We start from the raw sequence: 26,791 nt of genomic DNA, 5'->3' as shown, positions 1-26,791 counted from the left end.
AGGCAGCTCCAAAATTAGGAAGGTTTTAGCTCTCGCACATTGCCAGGCTGGGTTAAAGCAAAATGTATTGAACTGAAAAATGGACCCCATTGTTGTAGGAGGAACATTGCCACCCAGACTTTCCCAAGAAGCTTACTGGGAGGCACTAAATTAGCCTTTCTGTGGTATATCTGTGACTCATATCTGCGACTTATCCAAAGTATTATTGTCACTTGAAAAGTCACATAAAGTACAGTACTGATGGATGTGTGTGTGTGAGTAAGTGAGAGAGAGTATGTATGTGTATGAGAGGGAGGGGGAGAGAGAGAATTTTATAAGAGGAGTGTTACGCAGTGGGTGTGTTTATTACCATCTCCCCTCACTTTCATCCCCTATCTTTTGTCAGATCTAATTCCCTCACCCCACAAAATTTATGTCAAGTATTTTATTTTCAGTCTCTCAGAATCTGTTTCAGAAGCTAGTTTGCAGCTCCCAAAACAACATCTTGCATTATTTCTAAAAATGGCCCTCACCTCCATATTTAAACAGGGATTCTCTGTCTTTACTAAAAACACTTGTAATTGGATATTTAGCTATATAAGCTTTCCCGACCAAAATCTGTGGTACTGGAGGCTTGCCATTTAATGTTCTCCATTACCAGCAAAGGGATATGTACAATTACTTGGTCTCATAATCCAATGAGCAAGATCAAAGAATATTTTATAGTTCCCCTGCCCTGTGCTGGTTTAAAGTAACCTAATAGAATCTCATGCACCAGTAGATGCAGTATTAAACAAATTAAACAGTTATTGGATAGGCTTCTATGCAGACTACACAAGCCATTCTCTCAAACAAGAGCAAACCAGGTCAGCTACAAATGTAAGCAGTGAACAAAAACTCAGGAGAACATGCACAGTTTTTATCACCTAGCCGTTGTTAGCTTACATAACTACTCTTCCGAGGTTCCAGTGCATCAACAAGAAGATAACTATGATTTATGGGTAGATGGGGAGCTTGGGAAGAACTTCTTTCTACATGTCTTACACTTGATTTTTCAAGAATTGTATTTCTACATTTCTAACTCTACCAAAAAGATCTGAAAACAATACTAAAACCCTGTTCTAATTCTAAAAAGGAATATGCATGGCCAGCTTCTTTCATTATAGCAATGTGGAGTCTTAGCTTCTGAAGATCCCCAACAACAAATAAGGCAGAATAATGTGGAATGTCAAAAGTCCATAACACAATATTCAAAACAAGCTGGCTGAGAGGCTGAATACACAAGATATTTAGCTCGCTCTTGTGCACTCCAAAAGATGGTGATCAGAGACCTCTTTGCTGGAGCACACCAACCCACCCCCAGAGTGTTTCTCCCCGCACCATTCAGGCCTTTGACAAGGGTCCTCTACTCTTCTGGCATGGGTAGGATCACTCTGGTTTGGACAAGTTCCAGTATGAACCAATCCAAAGCGAGCCTTCCTCTTTCAATTTGCCAGTATTGTGAAGTAGCTTAATAATTGAGCCACTTCAGGATATTCTCAAATTAATCATTTCTCCTGCTCGGCAGAGGGCAGGGGAAGTGAAAAGAAAGTATTTTTGACTAAATGTAAATTACTGCTTATGTGCTAGATCAGTTATACAAATGTTATAAAACTATTTTCTTCACCTCACCATTAAGAGTTGACCAAGAAACCGCCTGCAGTTGAATCCACAGTGGTGGCTTTGGCTATAGGCAGTCTTAACTGGCTCTTTAAGAGAAGGCAAAGAAAATCCATTTTAAAATAATGGATAGAGTGCATCAGCAATAGTCTATATAAAGTCTCTACTTCCCCTGCCCTCTGTTGAGCAGGGGAAGTGATTAATTTGCCAATATCTTGAAATTGCTCATTTATGAAGCCACTTCATGATATTGGCAGCAGCAATTTCTGTGTGAATGGTCAGGCTTGATTAGATCATTTGCAATGCAGTTCCGTTGGAGGAATTTTGCACACATTCTGTTCCAGCACAAGACATGTGCCAATGCTTTACTGTGTAAACCTGAACAGGTTGATTTAAAAGCACACCCAACTGAGTTCAATAGGATTTTTTGCAGCTTTAGTACACATAGTTTTCCATATACTGGATCTATACAAATGAGAGAGACCACTGGGAGATTGTTGTAGCATTCCACGTATCAGGCTGGCTTCCCATGAGGAATACAGGGTTTCTTAGAATAAAAGCAGTAGTGGTGTGAAGAATACAACAATATAGGCAATCTTAACACATTGTTGACATGCTATTGAGAAACTGCTGCTCCTTTGGTCCCTCAACCTCCTTTGGTGCATCCAGTATGAAATAAGACAAAGACATTTTAATTTTTCTACTGAGGCTTCAGCAACATTCCCTGTGTCCACTTGCACTGCTACTAAAACACCCATACCAATGGAATCTCTCTTCTCATTGGTGAGAACAAAAAGTTTGGCGACTTCGACTGCAGAATGCAGATTATGGGAATCACCTCCCCAGAAAATAACATTTTGCCCTATCATTGCACACTTATACGGGTATTCAATACAGGTCTGTGTTAGCGGGTGTTTCTTTTAAGAAAACAATTCTGGATACTTTGTTGGCGTTGCTTCTAATTAACTGCCTTTTATTGCATTTCATATTATGATTATTGTGAAGGTGTTATATTGTATTATTTGTTGATTGATATATATGAACAAATAAGCAACCCTGAACTTTTTTTTGATATTAATCTACGAAAACCCATGGCATCTGTTCTCTTTTAACTTGCAGTTCTGAGGAAAAGACTGTCCAGTGATCACCTACTTGAGAATGAAAGCTGTAAGGGGAATAGGACTCTGGTGTTTGTTTCTAGAGAATAATAAGAGTTCATTTACAATCTGCACTTGAATGGATTTTCTTTAATGCATTTCCTCAGTCGTTTACCATAGCCTGTCTCATAATGGCAAGGGTGCTGTTTAACCAAGCTATAACATTTATTAACTTCTTGAAGCATCCCAAATGCTCCTCTGGGGCCCGAAAAGATACAGAAGCATTATTCCAAACACAAATCACAGAAAACAAAATAGAGGGATTCGTTGGTAGTTATTCCCATTTGTCTGTCTTTGTTTAGCTTTGTTTATCCTCTGCATGTTAACTGAAGTCTTTTCAAGAGTTTGTGCTGGCTGTGTGGAATGATCCAGACCAAGGGTGGAGCAATTTGATGAGGTGCATGACAAATGGCCATCTCACTTTCTCCAGCTCACAGAAATGGGTGGCTTGTACAAAGACACGTTGACATCCTGTCAACTGGGAATGTGCCAAGCCTAGCCTTATGGTGATGACTCACGATCCTTTATAAAAGGGAAGGGTGACACACACGCCACAAGCTGCATTATTTGGTCAGTGAGAAGTCTCATCACTATTTTTTAAACTCAAGTCAACATGATTCTTCATTAAAAGATGGCACACCCCTTCCAGCTTCCTGTTTAGTACAAAGTGGGACCAGGTAATTGGAAAAAGGAGGAGATTCTTCCTCTGCTCTACCCAAGCCTGCTTGCAAGGTCCAGCTGGGGGGCTCCAGTGGAGACAGATGTTGCACAGTATGGCAAAGTGGGGAGCAACCTACTTTGGTGGGCACATATCAAAGGACTGGAGATGAGGGTGCTGGGCTTCCCACCCACCTCATATGAAAAGCATAAAGGACACTCCTATAAAAAGATGAGACAAAAATTTAAAACAACACCATGCAGTTGGAGAAGTTGAACACTTATAGGCCATGAAGTATTGCTGTGGCCTCATTCTCCATAACATTTAGGAAACATACTGATGGACAGACTGAATGATTATTTGAAGCCACTGCTGTGTACCAGATTTGAGATGTTTGTGAGATGCTATGTAATCTTAGCTTGTGATGCTTTGTTTGTGATGGGCATTTCACACATACAGTTTATCATTTCTTCTTCAGTGACTAAATGATGAAAGAGAATGTGCAATCTTCCCCTCGGAGCCACTGTATTGCATGTTAAGCTCTGTTTGGAAGAACAGAGTACAACCATGTTTCTCCCTAAGTGACACCCCCCTTCCCCAGTGAAATAAGGACAAGGAACAGTGAAGTCAAAAGGAAAGGAAAGGATACAGTTCAAAAACTACTGGGGAGGCAGTCCTCCACATATATTAAGAGACTTAAGGTTCAGTAGCAAACACATTTACTCAGAGGTAAATCCTACTGAGCTCTGCAGCATTTACTCCCTGTGAACATTAAGTTGGCACCAGTAATGACTACTAAAGAAGTCACATAACTTTAGTGAGGACAACAACAAAAAATCAAAATGGCCAAAGATGTTCTATTCCTTGACTCAATCATTGACCAAAATGGAGACTATAACTAAGAAATCAAAACGAGATTGACACTAGAAAGGGCAACCGTGAAAGAAGAGGAAGAAGAAAACCTTAGGAACAAAGATGTGTCATTGGAAACCAAAGTCAAGATACTTCAGAATATGTTGTTCCTGGCCATTGAATATAGATGCAATGAAGCAGGTTGACTGGGGGAGGGGAAGATGATATATTTGAAATGTGATTTTATGAGAAAATGGTAAGGTACCATTGGCCACCAAAAGGATGCTAGATCAAACCAAACCTGAACTCTCATTAGAGCTAAAGTGATTGAATTGACGCCATTGTAATTTGGCTGTATTATGAGAAGACAAGGCTCAATAGGGGAAACAATAATTCTAGGGGGGTGGGAATGGAAGTAGTAGCTTATATTTTTTTCAGCATTTGTGCTACTGTTTTCCATAGCTGTAAGACTTTTGGATGTTTGCAATTTTGCACTATTTTTGTGCATTTGATTGCTGTTGAATAAACCTTGTAGAATTGGATAAACTGACGTTGCCTGAATTATTGCAACAATGCAAAGACTTATATCTTGATACACAGAGGAAATGTGATATGATTGAAAATGATTCATTTCATTCTAGAATTAACCCTTATTTGGGACAAATGTCATCTGTGGTGAACACAGGTTTCTGATTTTTTTCCCCTAGAGTTCTATAAAGTTCTGTAGGGCTCTTGGGGCGACGTTCAGGCATCAGAATTTCTGACCTGACACATGGATGGATGACAACCATGTGAAGCATGATAGCATGACATTCTCAGAACAGTTTACAAAATAAAAACAATTTTAAAAGTACAAGAGCAAAACATGCAATATAATAGGCATAGTGAAACGTTTTTAAAAACTGCTGTTATAAGAAACAAGATAGAAAGCAGGGATAGGAAGATTAACCGCAGACGTAAGAACAATGTTTAAAGAGCTACAAAAAGATTTTAAAGGACTGGGGAAATAATTCTTAATTTGGCAGTCAGAAAACATTAACAAAAAAAGTGCATCTCATTTGCCTCTCAGAATGCTACAAAATTTCCTTTTTATTATCTCAAATACATCTAATCTACATGCATAGTGTAGGAGGTAATCTTAAACCAGTAATGTCCCCCTCTTGTTTTTCTAGTTAGTAAATTTGGGAAAAACAACATGAAATACTAAACAGTATGATTAAGTGCTTAGACATTGAGCTAATCTAATAGGCATAACTTTCCTCACATATTTTGTTAAGTGTTTTCTGCACTTCACATGTCCATTACTGGCTAGTGGAAAAAAGACAGGCTGACATGGCTACATTATAAGTCAACTAGTGTACTTTGAATCACACATGCTCATCTGACACACATAATAAAAATGCATTAGGAAATTATAGGTCTGGAATTTAGAAGCTTTTTTAAAAAAAAATGGAGAAAAGATTAGAAAGACATAAAAAAAAACCTGCAATGTGCATGAAGAAATAAAGATAAAAGCCAGTTTTGAATATAAAACCATTGAAATTATGCAGAAAGGGCCATTTTTATCTAATATGTGAAACTTCAATTTCTGCAAATGAGAAGGAATATAGAAATACAGAAACCAATTGGATATATTATGTTACATTTCTGAAGTTTAACTAGTTTTAAAAAATAAATTAGTATAAAATTCAATCCAAGTATATCTATACCACTTCCACTGAGGCAAGAAGCTAAGAATAGAGATGTACCATTACTTTCCTTGATGCGGACACTAGAATGCTGTTGATGCAGCTGAGTATCAGACAGCCTTTCTTTGCTGCATCACACTGTTGACTCATGTTTACCTTGTGGCTTACTAAGTCACCGAGATCTTTCTCACATGTACTACTCTCAAGCCAACTGTCTCCAGTCCTATAACTGTGGATCTGATTTTCCCAGCTTAAATGCAGAACTGTTTATTTTTTCCTGGTGAAACTCATCTTGTTTGTTTTGGTACAGTTCTCCAGGCTGTTAACATCTTCATGCGTCCTGATTTTATCTTCTGAAGCTTTATTCATTCCTCCCATTTTAATGTCAACTGCAAATTTAATGAGCATCCTGTCTAGATCCTCTTCCAAGTCATTTATGAAAAAGTGGAACAAGACCGAGGCTAGGGCAGAAACCTGTGGCATTTGCCTAGTCACTTTTCTCCGAGTCTTAATTACATCCATTCACGGGACTAGAATGAAAAGGTTGTGCCTATGTATCTATGTAACACCCTCTGTGTTTGTGTTTCTCAACTCTGTGCCAAAATGAGGTAAGCGGGCATGAATAGGAAGAGGTATCAGCAGGCCAGGCAAGGGTGATCAGCTGTGGAACCCCTGAGACTTGATAGATGCTCAAGAGTGCCAATCCAGACAATATTGTTGTGCCACCAACCTAATCCATTTTCAGAAAGAAGCAAGACTTGACAAAATTGTAATACAAGGAATATATAAAGCCACTGGTTTCAAAAAGACAGTTTGCTCTTTGAATTGGCAAGATGAAAGAAAATAGATGGTAATCCGCAACAGGAATCCATATGACTCCAGATTACCTGAAGATATGTCAAGTGTCAGAAAAGGCAAAGGTTTCTGTAACAAGCTTCCAACCTTTCTTTTGTCTGATCTGCGCTGCTGAGGATAAACTGAGTCTGTTTTGCTTTTTTGCCAGGCTAATCCTCGATTTGTTTCAATAGTCACATGTGTCAATGTCCCCTAATGCTTAGGAAAAGGAATTATCTTGAGGCATAATGAGAAGCTACAGATTTCCTTTAACCATCACAGTCTGCATGCTGAATGCCAGTCTTTTGAAATATACAGTAACTCTTTGCCTAGGAAAATCCAAAGACCCTCAAAAGTGCAGACATTAAGTTTCCAGTTAATGTTCTATTTTTTATTTAAAAGGTGCAAGGCAACAATTTCTTATGGCAGAGTGAGATCACTAAGAAACCAATTACTCTCCCAATTCCCGCCTCAGATCAATTTCAAGGGAGCTGTAATATGTGCATTGCACTTGTGCATCTAACTATAACTCATGTATCTTATGAGAGTGTTTCCTAATATCCTTTTGCCTTTCCTCCTAATAGGCCTTTTGGTTCACGAACTTGCTTAAAGCATCTATACTGGCTAAATCTGCAGTTTTTAAAAACAAGGTAAGCTCCTTTTGTAGCCAGGACATTTCATGCACTGTAGGGCTCCTTTTAGTCAGGAGAGTGGGACCTGATATTTGGAATCAACGTCATTTAATGTATGTTTGTGTCACCTGAACACTGCCTACAATTTTCAAATAATAAAAAAGACTGCATGTGAAGGGCAATATGAAGGAAAGGTGACTTCTGTAACCACTTTTGGTTGCGCACATTGAAAAAATTAGCATTCATTTGTTTAGTTCACATGATTTGTTATTAATTAGCCATAAGGAGAGACAAGGAATTATGCAAAGCACAGAAGGCCTTCATTTTGATAATAAGTAGTTTCCCCCCTTTCCTATTGCTGGCTTTTGAAAAATCACCAGGAATTTCAAAGACACATATGAATGTATCGTTAAATCATAAGGGATAGAGATTTTATTTTTTCCTTTGTTTATAGTTTGCTTTATGAAAAATTACGTAGCTTCTGTGTCCAGTATCAATTTCTGAGACCTTAATTAGAGCTCAGGCCCTCTTTCCCTCGTTACATATAGTACCACTGCAACCACCTCTTGCCTCACCTCTCTCAACTCCTGGCTGCTTTCCTCTGACCCTTGTCCTCGCTGTTGTTGCCAGTTGGCAAGTTTCTATGATACCTTCATAGACCACTAAAAAAAACCCATGCAATCTACTAGCTTTCATGGATCAGGACTGTCCACTTCGTCAGGCTTATACTGGCGTAAAGAATGTAAAGTCCCAAAAGTTCATGGCAGGAAGGTTTTTACAAAGTATTTTTCTTAGCTGTAAGTTATGAGAGATTGAGGCTGCACTGAAGTTGTTGCTTTAAAGTTAAAGCAGAGGAAGAGGTGGATTGGATGTCACACCCCAGTGCTTCAAATAAAGAAGTGCAGACCTATGCACACACCTTCCCCTTGGCCTTTCTTTTGAAATTACATGTTCCAGTTTGGCTTGGGAATGGGGGTGATGAAGAAAACCTGGAGTCCTCCATCTTGTTGTTCAACAGAGGAAGAAGGGGTGGGAGCAGCCTGGCCAGCCAACAAGCAGGCGGTGACAAAGGTGATGTGAGATAAACCAGAAGAGGAGGAACCACCACCACTAAACAAAGGGTTGGCTCTGCTTGAAGCACACTTCCCACTTTGAGTGGCCAGTACTTGTTGGCAGAGGTCAGCTGGCACTGAGCTGAGGGGATGGAGGTGAGGCAGCAGCCATATGACAGTGGTGAGGATAAACAGAAGAAAACTGGAAGAGAAAGGTGTAAAAATCAGCTCCGTGAAACTTTTGTAACAGCACAGTTACAAAATGTGTAGGCCCTTTGTTTATTGGACTACTCAAACATTACAAGCAAGGTGAGCTTTGGAGTTCTACAGAACTCATCAGGCAAAGATAGTCTAGAGAGCTTGTGGTTCAAGCAGAAAGACTAGAAATAGGGCCAGTCTGGCAGGCATGGGCCACAGCCATCAGACTGACTTAGCTCTTAGCAAGGGGGCTGCCATAAAATGTGAAGGAAAAACAGCATTGCCTTAGGTATAGCCCAGAGTACATTCCAGAAGACGGGATCTGCTTGAAGCACGCTACCCATATTGAGAGGCTGGCACGTGCCAGCAGAGGTCTCACTGAGTAATTCAATGAGAATTAATCCCTACTATGTGTTTATAAGGTTTAAGGCTACACTTGCTTCCATATTTGGTAAGCAGTATATTACTTATAGTAATTATATGTTAGTTTGATTACACCAGCATATATTAGCTGAAATTTAGGTATGCAAATGTAATGTGAAAATGTCCTCCTTTTGGGTGAAAATGTCCTCCTTTTTTGGCAATATGTGTTCTCTGTTTTTGTGGTACATCTCCTTTTTGACACTGCAGTGATGATCATCCTAAGTGTGACCATCACACGACTGCTACTACATTAATTAGCTGCAGTTTGCCACCACGACCTACTCCATTTCACTTACTTTGGTGTAAAACCCCAAGAGAATTCTGGCTGGGAAGATTTCAGAAGCAGAGGGTCCTAAAACATAAGGTCACCATTATTAGTAGGTTCTCTGTGTCCTTTTTATTTGGTATGGCGCAAGAGTATATGCATTCCTAGTACTGTAAAAAGTTAATGAATAGCATGACAGGTATGCTTGCACATATTGGTAGACTTCCAGGAGGAAATCTTTTATTGCACATTAATACAGATGTCATTTTCCCTATAATGGAAATGTTCAAAGTTAATGAATATCAAAAGCAGAAATAGAAGTGTTATTCTGATCGTATTTTGCAGATTTCTCAAAAACGAATGAACTATATTAATAAACGCATGCAGCCACATAAATCCTAGACTGCACTGAAAAATGCTCATCTGGAGAAGAGGAATAAATATTCACCAAAAATTAGTGCACTGAACTTAAAAATGGAATTAGGTTCTGGCAGTATTTTTTTGTCAGTGCAATCCTTGGTTCAGATCTAAATGAAAAAAACAATACATGATGTATTTTATTAGCTTTTCTATTGCATGCAACACCATTGTACCTTAAGAATATGGGGAACAGGTCTGAAATTAGCTATATTGACCGATGTTTGAACTTTGATGTCGAAGCCTTTAATCTTCATTTCCCCATTTGGCCTGTGATGAACAGAGAATGAAAACTGCACCACTGAGCTGCAAAACCACCAGGAAATGATAAATGCCTCCAAATGAAGGTACGAGGAGAGCAGAGGTAGTCATAAAAATGATTCTAAAAAGTGTTCATTGTCTTTTGAATGTATGTCCCTTTTAAAAAAATTTTTTCTAATCTGCATCTGAAAGGCATGTGTATAATGGGAAGAGAGAACTGTCTGGTGAGCTTTTGTAGAACTGGTTCATTGTACTGAAAATGGCCTAAAAAAACAATAGTGGAATCTGAACAGCTGTGGCAAGGCCTTAATGTAACAAGTAAGGAGGGACAAACAATTTATACAATCTGAAGAGGTGCCAGAGTATAAAACACTTTTAAAAAAGAACACTAATAAAATTGTGACGCACCTCACAAAAAAATGCAAAAACTCAGGCCTAAATCCAGTTCCTATTTGCAAACAGATGACATGCATTGAATCAACTAGTGAATGTTAAGTCAGCACATCCTGTGCCTAGATATCAGACGTATGGTGGAGGAAAGGCCCTCCACACCATCTGTTCTTCTTACTTAGGTAGATACAGTAACATCACCACGCGGAAACTCTACTCCCAGGAATCACCATACTTTGAGGAGGTGGAGTGGCGGTATACTAAAAGCAGAGTTGCTGCTGTTCTCCTCTGTGGCCACGGAAACAACTGCAGCACTCAGGAATTGTCCTGCCATTGTGGTGGCTGGAGCTGCCACGTCATCAGTGTAAGAGGTCAGGGACAAAACCTGAAGTTCGGAGTGGGCTTTCCCCATGTCACAGGGAAGACCCTTGTGGGGTCACAAGTAATTGTTAAAAAAAGGGGGGGAAGTGGGCTCCAGGTATGAACCTGAGGCAGGAAAATAATTGCTCCAGCAGTCAGGTGGCAAACTATTGCCACCAGCTGCTATGGTTGCTGCTGTTCTTTCTAGAGCTCACATTCTATATGCTGGGTCCACAGGCACACATACTACAGTTTATGTACAGCACACATAATGCATGAGTTTTTCTAGGCCCTAGGCTGGGCACAGGGAAAGCTCACTGCCAGCCCATGGCAGGTTTTTCCCCTGGTTCAGCACCCAGGGTTTGTGCCACAAGAAGCTTATGTGCTGCAGTGCTAGCACTCCAGTCCCTTGTTCCAAACGGCATGAGGGGGTCTAAATGCACCCACCCACCAGCGTTTTTATCAGTCGTCTCCACTCAGACCTGGCTCTCTAGTACACCAATGCTGTAGAAGCAGATTGCTACCTTTGTGCTGATACTAGCTGGCAATGTTTGGCAATGGATGCTCATGCTTTACAAACCCTCTCACAAAGAAAACGAAATGGTCTCCTTTTCCTCCAGTATAGCTGACCCTGAGATTTCTCTTTTCCCCACCCCAATCTGAAGACCCAGAGAAGCATAGTAAGTTCCTTTGATTCAAATAGGCTTACTCTAATTGTGACTTACTTGCACATTTATTATGTTAAGCCACATAATTTTGGCCATTGTGTTGGCCAGCACGTTGGACTCATACAGAAGTTTGGTGTGGCCCAGATCATACAAGACACATTATAATTCAAGCCTCATGAGATTTCCTGTCTCTTTAAGGCCTCACTACCTTTGGCAGCTGCCAGTCCCACAAGCAGATGGATGAATGAGAGGAATGTGAGGGCTGTTAAAAAGCATAGGCCTTTTATTATCATATCTGAGATATGCTCCATCTCTGCCCATTTTAGATCAGGGGGATGGCTAAAAAACCCACCATGTTAGAGTTAATGAAATGCCAATACTAGTAAATATTTCTCTCAAAAAGCACAGTCATGACTGCAGAAGGTTTTTCCTGCCTCATTAGAATTACCCAGACTCGGAGGTATTAATTGATCCAGAAGCTATTAATATTTTAGACGTATACAAGGCAAGCAAGGGGGGGGATCAGAACCTTTCATCAGAGAATTATCTACTATGAAGAACTGACAAGCTAATTGAACATGTCATTCAGCAAAGAGGTGATATATAACAGTACAATTTCTCTTCAAAAAAGCACTATTTTAGTATCCTGTCTTGTTCAGAAAGTAATTTTTCTTATTATGGACAAAAGGGAGGCCCTCAATGTTCCTGAGTCCATGACTTCTTTAATTTTACATCTTACCCAAATGGCTGCTTTTCACAGAAAAATGACTAAATGATATACAGCTGCTATCCAGGAATGACTGTCTATCTCCCAGTCAAGAAATTTGATAAAGAATTAAATTTTGTGGAACATACAGACTAGCTGAGAGCAAGAAATGTGTTATGACACTACCAATGTAATAACAAATGCAATATTCAGATGGGTCTTGAAATGGGGTCCAAGGTCTGCTGTCTGGGTTAACAAATGAAGGGCCTGGCAACATTATAATTCTGTAGCTATTGTAGACTGGCCACATTTCGATGCTGAGACTATAACTGCTCACAGTTATGGACATATCCTTCAGGATTGTCAGAATAGAGACATGGGATCAGGTCTGCTGGTGGTGATTTCTGATTATTAAAGGCTTCTCCCACTATTCATGAGGTTTCCAAAGGATAAAAGGGAGCCCCAGGGAACTTCAGAACCTAAAATAGAGGGATAGGAAGCTTTTAATTAATATAAGTTAAATATTACCAGCACTGGCTGATGACATCATTAGCTTCCACTGGTACAAATTTACACTAGCTGGATTTGGGCCTCTGCGAACACAGTCACAGTGCATATACCGTGTGTGTGATTTACAACTGCTGTTTGCTTTTCATGCTTGGTTATTTTGTATTACTGAAACATTTTAAAATGAATATGAACGATTAATAGATGAGGTGTTTTTTCCCCAAAGCAAGGCAGAAGAAAATATATGTGCACTCCCAGTCTCCTGTCTGTTCTAGAATAGAATAGTCCCTGTGATACACCTTAGTGTCTTTTGGGGTCTCTGTAGGATACAGGATGTGCTACCAGGCTGCAACACAAAACTGTGCATTAGATAGTTGTCTGTCCCCTGCTTTTCCTTCCTCTGAGATATTTATAGCTCCCATTCCTTCTGACCAGCATCCTGTTTACTAAAGTAGTAAGTTGCAGTGAAGTGTCACATTTGAGAGTGCACAGGACAACCTAACTTGATGCTGGTTGCAGTAGAAGATTCAATTCTTCAAGAAACCTCCAGTTTATCCATGCAGGGTATTGTGCTTCTGTATTCACAATTCTGAAAGCCACACCTCCAATGCAGCCTGTGGTTCCCCCCCTCCCGTTCATCTTGCCATGGGACTTTCATTTATAACTTTTCTGCACTATCCACATAATATCAGTGCACGGCCTGAAAAAGTGGACCTGACCCACGAAAGCTTGCTGATTGTTTGATTGTTTTAGTGGGCTAATCAAGTTACCCTTCCAACTCCTGCATTAAAATCTGGCAATAAGCCATAATATCCTTTATACAAATTTACAGTAGTAGAACAGTGCCAATTCTAACTTGACTTTTGAATCAAGAAAAATCTCATGCTGGGAGGGCGATACAATAAATGCATCCATGATAAACCCTTTAATTCTTTGATCAGTCAGTTAAGATATTAATGAGAGATACAGGCAACCAGCCACCCTGGACCAGCAGCAGAAACATCTCCATGACTTGATAATGACGAGATGATCAAAAACAGTGGGTGAAAGTTTAAATACAAATCCACCTGTGCCATAAAACAATAACTTATATGCATACTAATACAATAGCTATTTGATAAATTAATGATGGTAAGATACTTTAGAAATTACACATAGATCATTAGGTTTTCCCAGATATAATATGTACATATTTTATTTTTCATATTCCATTGGTTCAGAGATACTTTTCTTTTCTTATTTATGAAACAAAGTCAGAAAGAACATTGGTGCATTCAGAATTTATAAATGCTTAAGCCTCACAGCTTTGGAATCTGAATAATTCCCTTTCAACACTGCCAAGGGAAATAGCAGATTCACAGTTCAACTTAAATTGGTAGTGTTGCCCCACCCACCCAAGGAAACTTTTAAAAAAACTTACAAACTGTCATTGAAGAGGGCTTAAGTTGAGTTAGGGGTCTGACTTAGAGCCTTTTAAAAATGGTAGGCATCAGCACAAAAATATAAATCAATTGCTGCATCTCTGAGTGTACTGCATTGCTTATTGACATTTGCAGGCTTTCGGGTTTTACAAAATGGCGCGATGGCAAAGACTCGTCACTTTTTGGAGTAGAGAAACATGAGGAAAAAGAGGCGGTCAAATCAAGTAGCTATGGCTAGGAGCTTCTAGAACTGAACCTGAGCACTGGCCTTGGATCTTCCCTCACCATGACTAACTCTCATGCTGTCCCTGAACTTAGTTTGAACACCAGCTCTGTCTGGCTGCACACATTCCAGGAACTCCACAGTAAACTTTTTACTGTGGCCTGTCTGAAAATAGGTGCAAACCCACCTGTTTTCCTCACACCAAAGCAGCACGTAGAGCAGCCACCAGCCTGCTGGCCAGCCGGCGCTAGGAGGTTTCCCACCACTACTAACAGGGCCAGGGTGGGGGCAGAAGCTCTCTCTCTTGACATGCAATGAAAACCGCTACTGGAGCAGCTCTTATTCAGGAAGGACAATGTTGCCAGCTGGCCAGTGCCAAGGTGGCCAGGAAGTACTGGCTCAGCAGTGATGTTGGTTCTTGCCTGAAGGGGAGAAACAACATTGTGTTGCATGTCGGGCCCTGATCCCGATGCTGTCGGTACCTGGGAAAAGTCCCAGGCGATGGAAGCCCTGGTGCAGTTTTAAAAAGTGCATCTTGGTGTTATTTTTAAACCACACCAGGGCTGGTGCGTGCAGCCTCTGAAATCACTGTGAATCCATTTTCCATTGCCCTGTATTTTTAGTTACAGCCACAAGGTCTGCTTCTGAAGTGTAGCACTATAAAGAATAAAAGGGTTGGGAATGCTAGAGAATGTACCACTTCTATCCCAGCCTGAATAACTGTTATGACCGTAAAAAGGGGGCATTTCTTAAGTAAGGCAAGAGCTCAGTGAGTAGCAGCTGGCAATGACATGACAAGTGGAAAGGGGGAAGAAAGAATCCCAGATCTGCAAAGATCCAAGTTGAGTTCTCTGTCTTATCTGTAAACATCTTACATTTCTGAAGTTTCTTAGCTGTGTTTGGGGGTGACAATACGACACCAGGCTAGAGTTTGGGGAATGTTTTGTTCCACTTGTTCTCATGAGAAATCAGCTATATCCCTCCATCCTTTCTGGGGGGGGGTGCCCTTGCTTTTACATACAATAAAATATAGCACAAGATGCACCAAGAGAGAGACTCAGTACCTCCTGGGACCGAGCCGAATGCCGAGTGTTATTGTACACTGGCGCTCCGTGCGCTTTCATTAAAGCACAGCAAAAGGGCTCTGTTTCTTTTCTCACACATACACAGTCCTAAACCTTGTAATATTGCCACATCTGAAGTGTCTGCAGGCTTGTCTTCTTCTTTTTAACTCCGACAAATGCAAAAGTCTAAAGCACTGGTTTTGTTATTTCTCTGTTATTGCAGCCCTATTGAGGTATTCAATAGAAATATTAATTCTAAGTTGTGGGTAGAGGAAGCAGGCTGGCTTCCTCCCCATCTTAGCTCTCATTTGTGGAAAGTTAAATATGAAGAAGACTGCAGTCGCTATCTATGGAGCTTGCCACAAGATCGGAGAACCTGAGGCTCTCAGCTGTGTGGAGATGCTCCAGATGTACTGCTTTTCCTTTCAGATGTAGCTTTTTTTTTTTTTACAAAGGAGAGCTCAGAGAGATGGGGGCAAAATCAGCTTGTTCCCTCTGCTTTTGGGTGAAAGTGAATGCCCAAATAGGGTTTATATCTCATTGTTTTGCTGAAGTTCTACAGACCACCTATTACCCACCAATGCCATTTGTGAACCCTACACTGGCCAAATGTGCTTCTGATGTCAGTGACAATCCACGGCACCCAAACTCAGTGACAACACCAGAAGACAAGTGTGTGAACCTTGCTTCTGGATTTCTACCCAGGCCTTGTGGGACAGCAGGTTGCACTCACGTTAAAAGCCACTGCTGCAATCACTGGATTTTGGCAATGGTGGTAAGACAATGCCAAATTTCAGTGTGACTCCGGATGGGTTCCAAAAATTTCAGTGCAGTCTCTAATCTCTGGAAGTCCTCCCCACTCCCCCAGTGTTATAGATCTTTGCTATAACTTAACCAGTCTTCCCAACTGGTGTCATCAGATAGATTGGCTTAAAATTCCACTACCCATAGCCACTATTGATGAAATGTTCATGTTAACCAGAATGATGGGGGGAGGGGACAGAAAGAGGCTCTCTCTCTTGTGTTTATAGGGTCCTTTCATGGATTCCTGAAAGAAAGACTCTTAAACCCAAAGGATTCATTTAAATGAAAGAGAGGAAGACTATATGTCTCTGTTTTGTGTGTGTTTACCTTTTATGATGAACTTTTCCTTCATCTAAATCCAATGGGAATTTTTCCTCTCCCACTGCCACTGGTGGGCACCTTGCCCTGCCGCCAGACCTGTCATTCCCACTTACCCCTCACCCTCCTTCCCTCACTTGTCACCCCTGCCACCACACTCCTCAGCTTCCTGCCAGCCCTCCCTCCCTCTACTCTCCCCCCCGCCACCACCATATTTCTTACCCTCCTGCCAACCCTGTCACCCTAGTTTTTCCCTGCTCCTGCTGCTTCCACCATCAAAAGAGGTAAAGCTGGACTGAGATATACCAAAAGAGGTACCATGTTTTGGGGGTAAATGAAAAGAGTTTCACTCCCCCCAAACCCCCATGAACTATAGAAGCACCCCATGATTGCAGCAGCTCACTTAATTTTCCAGTTTGATGTTATTTTCTGGCATTTCAACGATTTTATTTATGGGTCACTTCTTAGGAAACTAGTGCCAACTATTTATTTGATTTTCCAAATTTCACATAGTCACACTTTCTCTGCTTCTCCATCTGATCTGAATATCCAAAGAGGCTAATAAAAACATAATAAAGAGGAGAGAAAGAGAGAGCAAAAAAAAATTCTCCTACTGTATAACAACAGAATCAATATCTGACTCAAGAAATTCACTAAAGCGGTCAAAGAATTCAAGTTTTTTTGTGAGCAGCCTCACAAAAAACTAGGTATCCTATATGGCATACCGAAAGCAGGATTAGATGCCTGTTTCCCAAAAACCCTCCTATGAAACATGACAAATGGCTTTTCAAAGAAAGGTACAGTTCAAAACAATTTGTGATATAGCGTGCAAACCTGTGTCTGCACGCATGTTCGCATGGTTCAGAGCAAAAGCATGACAAATCCCATTGGTACTCGTCAGCCTTTGAGCTCACTTAAAATAGATAGCTGAGTTTATACATTAAGGTCATGCCCCTGTCATGGTCTCATGAGGCCCTTTCATGCACCATTCAGCATACACAGTTGATTGTAGGGAGAGGATATATTCTCATATTGAGTAAACACCCCTGTTTCCCTGGGCCAATCTTGGATTCTGGATGCACTTGTAGACTGGACTGAAGAATATCGAACAAACATTTGCTGACCACTTGGAGGAGGCTGAGAATCCTTGAAAGGCAAACAGATGGGCTCAACCAAAAACAGACAGTCAGAATGTTCAGATCAGTTACAGTTATGAAGAGAGGCTTAAAGTGCTGAGAGTGTTCTATGTGCTGCCTTTACACATAAAGACTTGGGGGTGAAAACATTTTTTTTGAAGGGAAGACACTTTGTAGGGAAGTGATCCGTTGGAAGAAATAAAGCTTTAGGTCATGCCCATCTTCTCACAAGGCAGACACAGCTTACCATACTTCGCATTCCAGATCACAATATTTCACTTAATTGTGTAGTGTTTGATAGGTATATTGAACATTTGATCACTATTGTCAATTTTTTTTATTTGTAACATTTCTAAATTGGAAATATTTTAAATACTATCCAAGACAGAGAACAGAGAAATTAACATTGTTGTGCATGAAGGGACGTTACTGCTTAAAATTTATTGCCTAAAATAAAAGACAGAACGGACTTCTTGATTAATTATACAAAAGTTGCAAAAGCAGTAAATTAACAATGTAATTACATTCCAGAAAAGACATCTAATCTCTTGTGGAATGTTCAGATATTTAACTGGGATTTAGCAACTTAGCTGTAACAAGCTAATTAAATAAATTGCTAATAACTCTACTGGGCATATAATAAATAAATCAATAGAATTAGAATTTGATAGTGCAAATTAACAATAACTTTGATAATACTTTATGCTGATAAAATGATTAAATAATGTCTCATTAAAGTGTGTTAAAATACTACTAATTTTATGTATGGATAAAAATGTAATTTACATTGATAATAAAATTAATTCTCACCTAATTGTCCCAGATATAAACCAGGTTATAATCTGCTTATTCATTACATTCCAGCTTTAAACAATCAAGTTGGACATATAATTAAATTAACATAACTTTGTTTTACCATGCAAATTTAGCATTTTGTTTGTCTCAAGTTTAGTTTTCTTTGTAATATTAAAACTTAATACTAAAATGCATTTATTTACTGGCAGATCATCAGATCTGGGTTCTCTTTTGGCAAGAAGATATATAGCCAAACAGAAGTCTTCAAGAAGGCCCTGTCTTACATTCCTGCCAAAGTCTGGCAGAACCACTTTTGAAGCTTTTAAATAAACATCTCTAGAGATTTCATTATTAATAGGAACTTTTAAATAAAGACATTTACAAAGATGAGTTAAATGAACTTATAGACTAAATGGAACACCTGCTTTTCAGCATGGAAACTGTACTATTATTACATGCCGTGATTACAGGATGTTCAGGTGCAAACTAGGAAAAGATGTCAAATATGCATTTTCTATGGGCAATTTCAGATTATAGGATGATTTTTTTTAAAATTCTGAAGAATTTCCCTATGACATTTCTTAGGGCTGAACCTGATATTTAGAATAAGAATATTTGAGTCATTGGAATTATTGCAGTCAATGAGGCTCCTTAAAAAAAGCCCTATCCTAAGCATTATAACAGTAGGAAAAGCACAATGTAAGGTAGGAGACCTTTCCATAACCATCTCTGTCACCCTGTTCACATGCAGAGTGACTTGCTGAAGAGGATACACTTTCTAGGTGATCTTGACATTCCCAGGTTCCAGATCATGTGGAGGGTCTCCACCAATAGAGGAAAACCTCCTCTTCAAAGAAGTGTACTGAAAGGGCTAGCATTCCTCTCCCCATATTTTAAATATCCTCACATCCATAATGCCTGAAGATGAGAAAACAAAGTGTTTGCTGTTAACTGTGCACTTTGTTATGAAAATAAGAGGCCCATCATTATACAGGGATTGTGATTTTTATGAAGTTTTTCTCCAGAATGAAATGTCTGCATACCTGAATGAATATTCCATATTCTTACTTTAGTTGCTGACATTTGTGTCTTTTTAGAAAGGTTGTATGTGGGGAGGAATGAAGGTGAGTGGGTTCTGCTTTTGGTCTTCATTGTATTTTTTCAATGTTTGCTTTTTAAAAAAGTATATTAATCCAACCTCAGAAAATGCAATATGTCTGTACTTTGGAAGTTCTGGAAGTGCAAGAAAGCAAACTTTTAAAAGCCTAGCCTTTCTAAAATGCCTCCTTCAATTATATAGGTCAACCCAGTTCTTGTTTCACTTCAGGCACATGAATTTGAATGCCCGAGGTTAACCGTCGTACAAAATGGCACCCACAAGAAAAGGTTTATATATTTGTGACCAGCAACCTAAGCCCCAGGCTTTTAGGGTGCCAGAAAACGAAACACTTCAAATTGCTTCACCTTCCACCCCTAATGATTTCATATGAAGCTTGGGTGAATATGTATATTGATCTCTCCAGGTAATGTATACATCCATCATTACCAGAGCAATGGGAACACCCCATTGCTTAAAAAGAAATGTCAATGCTCCCAGTGTGTTACCATGGAAATAATGAATCCCTAAAAGCTATTATTTGCATTGCTTCTACCTAAGGCCAACCCAGAAACTTGCTGAAATCCCTTGAGACAGTGCTAAGTGTTAGCATCAAGCAATTCTGAACATAAAGTGTGGCGCACACACTTATTAAGGATGCTCTCCCTGAAACCTTTTTGTTCTCTGAGTTATATCAGACTTGCTAAGGGAGAAAGCAACGTGATAATTAAAAGAGAATAATATTAATAACCTCCACCATGGCACCAGTATGAATGACAGCTTTTCAATATTAACCACTGCTATCCATTACACATACCTCTTTGAACATGTCTGTGTTATAGGAAATAAAGCCTGTAATATACACTGAACTTGAACGACGGCTAGTTAATTCATGGCTCACAGCCGGTATAATACTGAGTGGAAAGGGAGTTCCTTGCTTCCTTTCAGGTAATGGCTATCAAGGGGAGAGGATGAGGTATGCAATGATACCGTGGATCAGAAGGATAAGGAGGGAACATGGGGTTAGTGGGATTGTCTTTATAAGCTGTTGCGGCATCAAAATTCTGCTTTGCATACACAACACAAAGAGTGGTAACGGGAGAATTGGATTTTCTAGGTTATCCTGGGATACATTATTTTCTTTTTGTTGTACACTAGCAATGGCAATATAACGGAAGTATGATGACAAGGTTTCCAGGAAGAAATACATATTTCCTTAAATAAAAACAAAAGCAAAAAAAGAGGTTCCCACACTTGAGTTCTGGTAAACCAATGATTTTGGAGGTTACTGGGTGTTTTTTTTAATCATCTGCCAGTCCATCTGCAAAATGACTAATTCATTCACCAAATACAATTTGACCCTTGAATTCCATCATCAGCTCAACTGGAGGTTGTGACCTTGATTATTTTACATTCCAAAAAGATCACTGATGATAATATAGGCACCACAGTGGAAGTGCATCATTACATACAATGATATGTGGGGCATTTTTTTGTTTTTTAGACCCAAACCACAATTCTACAGAGTTTCAGTATATACTGATCGACTGTTAAATCTGTCTACCTACCCATTACACACTTAACTGCATTTCTCTCTCTGTGTCTCAGATATTGCCATTAGTGTTGTGGGAGGAAAGGAGAATGCTGATTAGTCACCCATTATAACAACAATAGATTAAGTGTGAATCGCACACACCTCTGTATACACAATATATAGCTTATATCCTAAAATTGTCAGTGAAATGGGTACTTCAGCAGTTCTTTTTCAAATTAGGCACAAGAACAGCTGTACCATTTGTATGACCCACAGTCAGTTACACTGCAAATGGTGCATAATACATTTAGCAATCCCTATAGCAGCAACCTAGTAATTACTTTTAAATAGGAAAAAAGTACCTTTGTTGAAACCATTTCAAGTGTTCACAGTTAACCGTATGTATTGCAATGAAGCTTCAATGGTGATTTGGTCCCTAATGGAAAATTCTTGTAAGGAAAAAGAGATGTTTGCAATTATCCAGTCAAAATCTAAGGGAAAGTGTCAGGCAGTGGAATTGTGTGTATGATGATTAACACAAAAAAGTAGACATTACACTAGCCCTTCATGCACAGCGTGCCTCAGTTACATGGAATATCACAGAATAAGTCTTGATCAACAGGCAACCTAAGCAAGAACAACTTCTAAGGGGCAAAGGTTTTGCTGAAGTAACAAAAGGAAGGTGCAAGGGGCTTTTTTATCCCAAGATGCCCTTAGTGCAGACATTTTGATAGCTAGAAATAAAAAGCAATGGCAAGGTAACAGAGAATCAATCTGCCCAAAAAAGCAGGCAACAGTAAATCTAACAGCAACTCAAGCCCACCAAAATATAAACCTTTAACAGATTAAACACACAGTAAATCAACCAAATAACTTTAAAAAGCAACAACAGACCAATAGGGAATGCACCCCACTTTGTACACAGGGGCAAAAAGCAAATAGAAATACACACACCATGTACAGGCTCTAATGCCAAAAAAGAAAAGGAAGGAAGGAAGGAAGGAAGGAAGGAAGGAAGGAAGGAAGGAAGGAAGGAAGGAAGGAAGGAAGGAAGGAAGGAAAAAGAACTAAGCAAATAACGGCAAAGGAATCCAATTAGATTCCTCCCCCACCCCCAGTTAGGATATGAGGTTTCTGTCCCTCCTGTATCTTGACTTCTCCTTTCTTGTTTGCATCCAGCACAGAAGCAAATAGGCAGCAAAATAATCCAAGAAAGAAAAGGACCAAAGAGGACCATTATCCAAAAGGAAACCTGCCAGCATAGCAGGAAAGGATGAAGGCAGGTAGATAGGCTGACGAGATACAGGGTTCCAGGAGCTCACCCATGCACAGGAAATGACACAGAAACAAAGAATGAGCACTTCCGCTGGGTTCCAGCCAATCTGGGTTCTTTCACAGATCCAAAATTCTTGCTCCCTCCACTGGATCTTCTGTTTGGCGGCAATAAATTTGCAGTAATTTATAGTTAATCCTAAACTCATGTGATAACAGGAATGAATTTAAGATTGGAAAATTAAGGAACAGAAAGAAACTAAAACTAACAGATTCATCCCATCCCAGTTTAATGTCAAAAAGCCTGACAATCCTGACAATAATATAGATGTTCATCCCTTTCTCGCTATGTGAAAAATGTACGCATAGTGTCGGCGGAAATAAATCTGTTCACCTTGGTGGTCAGGTTTTGAACGCAATTCCCGAAAAGATTTTTTTTTAATCTAATGTTTTCTTTATTCATAGTCATACCCACATTTACACACAGATAATTTTTTCATTTGCCTGCTTTTCTTAAAAGTGGGCAATGCAAATAAATCAGAGCTCATTCCAGAATCTCCTTTTCGCATGTGAGTGCTATATGAATAACAACTGCATAGACTAGATACTATGATTGCCATAGAAACAATTTCTATGGAGACAGGAAAAGAAAGCATGGGTGGGTTTTTGTGTGATAGCTGTACATCTAGAAGAAAACAAATGCACTCCTGAATTTAAGAGTGTAAGTGCATATCCAAAAACTTCAATTAAAATGCTGAAAGCAAGAAAGGCTAACATGAATTGGGGGGGTGGATTTATTCTTTGGTCAGACATACTGTATCTCCCAAAAAGCCATTTAAAAACCATGAAATATGTTATTTTTTGAAAGGAAATATTATCCTCTTACTCCATAGTTCCCAGAATCCAAACTTCAGTTGTCAATGGAATTATGGGAGTGGTGGTCCAAAATGGAATTCTTCCCATTTCTGGTTAAGAACCACGAGTTCCTACACATGAGGGTACTTTAAAAAAATGGGTATGCCAGCCTTCTTGACTATTTCAGTCATACATTAACCTACTGTTGTTTCCACTTTATCTATTGTCTAATGTTTGACACTGAAATAAAGACAGAATCCCATAGTTCCCTGGAGCCCTGATTTTTTCCCCCCCGAGAGGTCTCCTTTCAGAGAGAAAGATTCAGCCTTGCACACTCCATGCTCCTGACTGTAGACAGGCCTATGTGTAACACTGGAAGGGAGGAAGAGGAAGCACATTTGAATTGTCCCATGAGTGGCATCAACTAGGGATTAGTTAAAAAGTGTATGACGAACCTGAGTAACGTTGAGTAACGTTACACACATAATCACTCTTTATTTGGGAGTGCGCAAGGTCTTCTTTGATGTTCTAGAATTGTACTAAATGACTCATATGGGTTTCTTGGGATACCTTAAGTGTTGAATACAACTTTTATTCTTTTTCACTCTTCCAAGTGTTGAAAACTGTATATGAAGCTCTCTCTCTTTTCCTTTGTACTGTGTCTCAGTTTCACACACACACACACACACACACACACACACACACACACACACACACACACACACACACACACACACACACACACACACACACACACACACACACACACACACACACACACACACACACGCCACAGAAACTGCAAGAGATAGGCTTTTTGAAAAGCTCACCACTAGGGAACATTATTATAAGATAAATTTTCTGTTGTCCATTTTAATGAAGATTGGTTCCAATTAAGCATTGTAACTCCTGAACCATTAGTTGAGAAAAGATAGAACTTCTAATTTATACCTCCCTGGGGGTAGGCTAAGCGGCTCTTTTTGGAGCATTTATAGATGCTTAAGGGTAACAGATGGAAAGACGGGCAGACTTGTGCAACAGACAGTCAATAAACATACAAAATAAGATAGTCTAGTTCAACTCCCTGGGTCCCAAAACACATATTTAGCATTAATGGAAGCCAATATACTTGGCAGACATTAGCAATCATGGTGAGCATGTGCAGTGGCTTCACAGGGAACCAAAATTCTTTGGCAGAATGTTGGACTTGATGACCCATGATCTCCCCAGTTCTATGATTTGTTAATTCTATAACAAGCTTGTTCTACCACAAGGTTTTGTCTTGCAAACAATGGTCCAGCTTTGTGAGCTATCAAGCTCATTAACAACAACCCGACAGGAAGCTGACCATTACTGCTGCTTCTAGGGCCTTGGCTGTCTATGAATGCTGCCCTCCTTGGATCCAGATGAAGCTGTAAATCTCATAATCATAATAACTATGTGCCATCAGGAAATTTTTTAATTATTGTAACTCTTTTCATCATTTTCTAGGTAGAGAGTAATCAGAACTGGTTTACCATCTCCTTCTTCTGAGGGCAACTTGGGACTGTGCAGCTTGCCAAAGGCCATATAGGGTAGCTGCTTTGGGATATACAGTGAGGAACTGAATCATGGAAATGTGAAGTTGGAAGGGACCTAAAGACCAACAAGTCCAACCCCCTGCTTGATGCAGGAGTACAAATAAAAGGATATCTGCCAGGTAGTTGCCTAAGTTTCCATTGAATGCCTCCAGTGTTGGAGCACTCACCACCTCTCTAGGTAATTGGTTCCACTGTCTTACTGCTCTAACAGTTAGGAAGTTTTTCCTGATAATCAATTGAAATCTGGCTTCCTGTAACTCGAGCCCATCGTTGTGTGTCTTGCACTGTGGGGTGATCGAGAACAGACCCTAACCCTCCTCGATATGACAGCCTTTCAAATATTTGAAAAGTGTTATCATGTCCCCCCTCTGTCTTCTCTTCTCAAGGCTAAACATGCTCAATTCTTTCAGTCTTTCTTCATAGGGCTTGGTTTCCAGCTCTCTGATCATCTTTTGAACTTGTTCCAATTTGTCAGCATCTTTCTTCAATCGTGGTGCCCAGAACTGGACACAATATTCAAAGTGAGGCCTAACCAGTGCTGAAAAGAGGGGAAATAAAACCTTGAGGGATTTGGAAACTATATTTCTGGTAATGTAGCCTAAAACAGCATTTGCCTTTTTTCTAGCCACATCACACCATTGGCTCATATTCAACTTGTGAACTATGACAATTCCAAGATCCCTCTCACTTGTAGTATTTCTGAGCCAGGTATCCCCTCCCCATCTTGTAAATGTGCATTTGGTTTCTTTTTCTGTGGTGCAGTACTTTGTACTTGTCCCTGTTGAATTTCCAAAACATATCCTACTGTTTCAAAGTTTAGATCTGTCCTCAAAATGAGAGAAGAGTATAATTCTGACACATTTAAACACTTCCTTCAAGTGACAGAAAGATTACATGCAGCCTGCAACTTAATACTCGTGTGATAACCATTCTTTGATTGCATTTTTCAGTTTCCATAAAATGACTCGTAACCATAAGAGAGTGACTTAACAGTGTAAAGGGCATGCAAAGGTCTAATTAGCATGAGTGCAACAGTCCATGCACTCTTTCTACATATATTTTATTCCCAAGAGGAAAATTAGAAGCTGGAATTCAAGCAGATCAGTAAAGAAAAAAATGTAAGGAGCTGAAAATGAAATGTCGTTGTGGACAAGGTAAGGCAAGGCACGGAAAAGCTTTTAGCACAGGCTGAAATGGCATAATATTTACAGCTTTATAAATCTTAGAGTTGTCACACTGCCACTGATGATTCTTTTACACTGGGTACTGTTGAAGATGGAGATTTTTATTCAGAGCTGTAGGAAATGCATAGGGAAAATATCAGTGAAAAGAAATAGGAGAGAACAACGAAACAGGAAAAAACAAGAGATCACTTCCAGGACTTCCAAGAAATTAAATGGAAATTTAAGCATAAATTAGGAATGCTGAATGACCAACAGAGAAGCACACAATTTGACTGGAATAAATAAAGCAAAGGTGGAAACAGTATACTGAAGACATACAGAGAAGAGATGAAAGGATGACAGATTCCTTTGAAGTGGAATCTTATGATGAAGAATCGGCAACTCTAAAAAGTGAAGTGAGAGGTGCTGAAAAAGCACTAGGAAAAAATAAATCACCAGGGGTAGATGAAGTACTATTTAAAGCCACAGAGATTGAATCTGTAAAATTCTAACATGAATATGTCAACTAATATGGAAAACAAAACAAAGGCCCCCAAACTAGAAATGTTCAATATACATACCAATCCCCAAGAAAGGAGATGCCAAGGAGTGCAGCATCTATGGGACCATTGATCTAATTTCTCATGCAAGCAAAGTGATATTCAAGGTGTTGCAACAAAGGTTTTTTTCTTAAAGGGAGTAAGAAATGCCGGATGTTCAAGATGGATTCTGAAAAGGAAGAGGCACTCAAAATCATATTGCAAATATCCACTTGCTACTGAAGCACACCAAGAATTTCAGAAGAGTATCAGTTTATGGTTTAT

At 39.6% G+C, this 26,791-nt stretch overlaps 1 protein-coding gene across 1 annotated transcript in view; it reads right to left on the bottom strand.

The window, feature by feature from the left end:
• LOC140707322 (protein eyes shut homolog) overlaps nt 1-26,791 on the bottom strand; it is a 51,965-nt gene that overhangs the window by 1,376 nt on the left and 23,798 nt on the right. The window contains exon 3 of the mRNA XM_078386185.1: nt 1-26,791. This exon is cut by the window's left edge and continues 1,376 nt beyond it; it is cut by the window's right edge and continues 15,397 nt beyond it. The gene's annotated coding sequence lies outside the window, so the exon portion shown is untranslated.

This window comes from Pogona vitticeps, chromosome 1 (genome assembly GCF_051106095.1).
Source record: "Pogona vitticeps strain Pit_001003342236 chromosome 1, PviZW2.1, whole genome shotgun sequence".
Classification (NCBI taxonomy): domain Eukaryota; kingdom Metazoa; phylum Chordata; class Lepidosauria; order Squamata; family Agamidae; genus Pogona; species Pogona vitticeps.
This window is presented reverse-complemented; position numbering and strand designations above follow the sequence as displayed.